Raw genomic sequence first — 5,104 nt, 5'->3', positions numbered from 1 at the left:
CCTGTGACCATTTATTCATCCAACATTCAGTACATCTTTAATGTCTCCCATGTGTAACAGTATGCTATATTAGTTTCTGGATAATGAAATAAAGAGCAGAAAAAATGAACTCAATGGTTAATGGTGAAATCAACCTCCTTTCAACTTTTCCTGACCTGGGCCTTTACTGTAAAAGCAACATTGCTCATTTGGTCCTCTCAGCCTAACAGAAAGATATATTCCCAATTATAAGTGCAAAAGCACATTTTACACTGAACAAACATGCTTTATAATGTATCATCATGAACTACACCTTTCAATCCTTTGGTAACATAAAATTGAGAAACCAATTTAAAATAGTCAATTTTTGAAAATTGCTACATCTGAGAGTGGCTTAGAGACTTCCACTCCCTAAGCCCTAATGCTTGAGTACAATTTGGAGCAATTTGGCATTTGATAACTTGCCTCTACTTTCCACAGTCAATTCAGCTGTTTAATTAAACCCAGTGCAACATCTCCATGGCAATGACTCTGGCATCAGGAGACCCACAGAGAAACCTCCCACTACCAATAAATGCAATGAAAGTGCCAACACTTCAGTGGTCACTATTAGATATGACTTGTGGTCTTTGGTCAGTTGGCACAAAATGTCAAGAAGAAATTAGTTACATTTGATTTTGGTCTGGGTCTTAGTCCCCAGACCATCATCATATCTCTACCCCTGAGTAGAGACCAGTAGCCTCTGCTCTGTTTTGGTCTTTTCCCATTTCCCATTTCAACTGGATTCTAGCTCCTGTAGTCACTGTGCCTCTGGCTTTTCTTAGGGAAAGGGAGAGGCAAACGGGGGCCCATCTATGAATAACAGACAACACATTGGACTGAGCACCTACAGGAATGAGCAACTGGACAATGGACAGGGAATAAGAGTAAGCATCTAATCCCCAGCAGGACCTGTGCTTTCTCAGCTCAGGTAAGAGACAGAGAAGGGTGAGGGGCCCACATTGGTGCAATGACAGTGAAAGACAGAAATAGCCATACCCAAGAATGAGGACTCCAAAGAATGTTAATCAGGATTAATGACATTTTAAAATGAACTTTTATAGAACTATGAATGTATATTTTATACATATTTTAAATTAATTGTCTCGTTGCTTCTCCTAAATTTACATAGACACAGTCTTGGTTCTGATTTAATTCAAAAGTACACTCAACAACACTTTATTCACAAAACTTTTGTTTCATTTTAGTAAGAACAACAAACGTGAGATCTACCCTCTTAGTAAATGTTTAAGTATACAATAACAAAATATTAGCTACAGACACAATATTATACAACAGATCTCTAAAACACATTCATCTCACAGTGTTAACTGTGAGTTAACATCTCACAAAGTTAACTGAAACTTAACACTGATGAACAGCCATTTCCTCTTTCTCTTCCTTGCCCCAGGCCCTGGCAATCACTATTTGACTTCCTCTTTCTGTGAATTTGACTATTTTATATAAAATTTACAAATGGAATTTGTCCTTCTGTGTCTGGCTTCACTAGCATGGCATTAGTGGTAAAGAACCTGCCTACCAATGCAGGAGACATAAGAGATGTGGATTGGATTCGATCCCCTGGATCAAGAAGGCCCCCCGGAGAAGGAAATGGCAACCCGCTCCAGTATTCTTGCCTGGAGAATTCCATGGACAGAGGAGCCTGATGAGCCACAGTCTACTGGGTCGCAAAGAGTCAGGCAGGAATGAGAAATTAGCATTTTTACTTTGTCACAGCTTTACATAACATTTATGACCCCAGTTTTCTGTAGATCCTCTTGAGTAAGACACAAGGACAAAAATGCAATATGCCTTTCTCAGTCCTGGGAATGGAAATCATCTTTATCTTATATACCCTTCCTGATATCAATGGAGTATACCAAGCAGTATGAGGGAAATATTCTCAAAACTGTCTCCCCTTTTCAACTCTAAATTGCAATTACAGAACTAATATTTGTGTAATATTTAAGATTTGCAATGATATTTTCTTATTCATTTTGAACAAACTTTGAAAATTAAGTTAGCTGGTATCAGAATGAACCCTATTATAAGGAAGAGGAAAGTACTTCGGACATGTTGAAGTCCTTTGTGACCTCAATGTGACAGTTTTGGTAAAGAAAGAAAAGGAAATAAAAAAAGAGAAGAAAGGAGTGTCTCTCAGTTCACAGAACTATGTAAATTTAGGTATTTCCTTTGTAAAAATGATGTATCTCTATGCCTGACAAATGATGAGCCCGTAACAAAATTGTAACAAGATTCCTTTTATCCTTTATTCTTTTTTTTTTTTAATGCTACACACTTATTAAAAACATCAAAAGTTTAAAAAGACTAAACATATTAGAAAGGATGTGGAAGAACTGGAAGTCCCAAACTTTTCTGTAAGGAATACAAAAAGGAAACAACTATTTTAGATCACAATATGTGCAAATGTGCTCAGTCGTGGCCAACTCTTTAGGATCCCATGACCAACTCTTTAGGATCCCATGAGCTCTCCAGGTTCCTCTGTCCATGGAATTTTCCAGGCAAGAATACAGAAGTGGGTTGCCATTTCCTTCTCTAGGGAGGAATCCTTTTGTTAAAATACCATCCTATGTAAGGAGGTGACAGAATACTATTTTTCCTTTCTCACCAATACACACACACACACATTTTATTCCTATGCCAGTCAGAATATTCATAGTTTGGTGCTTGTTCCACTAGCTGTGTGAATTTGAAAGGAGTCTCCAAACATTTTGATTCTCAAATTATTCTCTCTTACAGTGAAGAAATCAAAAGTAATACCTACCTCATGAGATCGTGATGAGGACCAAATACAACAGTATTTTCACCCTATCTGCATTATGAAAAACATGATAAATGACAGTTCATGTTATATTTCTATATAATGGATCTAAATTTTTGTTGATAAGCTGATACCAAAATTATATCCTATTTTTTCTTCCTGGAAATGTTAAAAGCAATACAGATGGACTAATATTTGGGATGATGATCTCCAAAGAACTGAATTGGGTTTTTTGTTTGTTTTTGAGTTTGTGACCTCAATGTGACTGTTTTGGTAAAGAAAGAAAAGGAAAAAATAAGAGAAGAAAGGAGTGTCTCTCAGTTCACAGAACTATGTAAACTGAGGTATTTCCTTTGTAAAAATGATGTATCTCTATGCCTGACAACAAAATGACAGGTATTTTTTCAATTCTGAAGGGCTAATCAACATTAAGGGAAATTAGTCAGCTACATCATAACACTGACACTCAGTCCATATTTTTATCAAAATGTTTATAGGTGACATTCAAATGGCACTTGCTCTTCAAAGATTTCCATGAAGTGGCTTGTTTTTCCTCAAGATTTTCAAGATATTTTGCTTGATCCCTGATGATATTTATGATAGTATGTCCTACAATATGGTTAACTATTTTATTATCACTTTCATGAGAAAGGAAAAATTATTTTATTCATATTTATAACTGTAATACTTAAAATATAATAAAAATGACAAAGTCATAAAATATGAATATAATTAAGTAATCTACTCTAATCTTTAAGTTCAGTTCAATTCAGTTGCTCAGGCATGTCTGAATCTTTGTGACCCCATGGACTTCAGCACACCAGGACTCCCTGTCCATCACCAATTCCTGGAGTTTACTCAAACTCATATCCATTGAGTCAGTGATGCCATCCAACCGTCTCATCCTCTGTCATCCCCTTCTCCTCCCGTCTTCAATCTTTCCCAGCCTCAGGGTCTTTTCATATGAGTCAGCTCTTCACATCAGGTGGCCAAAGTATTGGAGTTTCAGCTTCAACATCAGCTTTTCCAATGAATATTCAGGACTGATTTCCTTTAGGATGGACTGGTTGGATCTCCTTGCAGACCAAGAGACTCTCAAGAGTTTTCTCCAATACCAAAGTTCAAAAGCATCCATTTTTCAGCACTCAGATTTCTCTATATTTCAACTCTCACATCCATACATGACTACTGGAAAATCCATAGCTTTGACTAGATGGACCTTTGTTGGCAAAGCAATGTCTCTGCTTTTTAATAAGCTGTCTAGGTTGATCATAACTTTCCTTCCAAAGAGCAAGCATCTTTTAATTTCATGACTGCAGACACCATCCGCAGTGATTTTGGAGCCCCCCAAAATAAATTGTGTCACTGTTTCCACTGTTTCCCCATCTATTTGCCATGAAGTGATGGGACCAGATGACTTGATCTTCGTTTTCTGAATGCTGAGTTTTAAGCCAATTTTTTCACTCTCCTCTTTCACTTTCATTAAGAGGCTCTTCAGTTCCTCCTCACTTTCTGCCATAAGGGTGGTGTCATCTGCATATCTGAGTTTATTGATATTTCTCCCAACAATATTGATTACAGCTTGTGCTTCATCTCTAATCTTTAAGAACTCAATAAAGGACTTCCTTGGTGTCTCAGATGGTAAAGAATCTGCCTGCAATGCAGAAGACCTGGGCTCAGTCTCTAGGTTGGGAACATTCCCTGGAGAAGGCAATGGTTACCCACTCCAGCATCCTTGCCTGGAGAATGCCATGGGCAGGGATTCCTGGTGGGCTACAGTCCATAGGGTCTCAAAAATTCAAACACAACTGAGTGACTAACAGTTTCATGTTTTCATTTTCAAAGAGCTGATGCTGATTTATAAATATGTAGACTAAAACATACATAAAGTGTGCATCATTGATTTATAGAGCATCCACAATGATAAACTTCTAAATTGTTATTTGTATGTGACTAAGTCTGACTATGCAATACAAGTTTATCTTCTAAACTTATCCTGTATACCCCCACCCTCCAAAATAGGAATTTTGTGAAACCTCCCTTACTCTCTGCAAAATGTAAATAACCTGCCTGAGTGACTCAGACTACAGAGAACTAAATACCAAAGAACTTGCTTGGAACTTCAAAGTCAGTCACCTTACCTCCCTTCCAGTGCAGAACAGGACTCCAGTAAGACCAAGTTACTTTTAATCAAGCTTGGAGAACTCAGAGGAATGATAATCTCTCTTAAATCCCCTCTGCACCCCTGAGAAAGTACAGAAAGGCAGCTTCAACAACTTGCCATGAGTTAAATAAATGCTCATT

This window comes from Bison bison, unplaced genomic scaffold, assembly GCF_000754665.1.
Source record: "Bison bison bison isolate TAMUID 2011002044 unplaced genomic scaffold, Bison_UMD1.0 scf7180017864240, whole genome shotgun sequence".
NCBI classification, from domain to species: Eukaryota; Metazoa; Chordata; class Mammalia; order Artiodactyla; family Bovidae; genus Bison; species Bison bison.
This window is presented reverse-complemented; position numbering follows the sequence as displayed.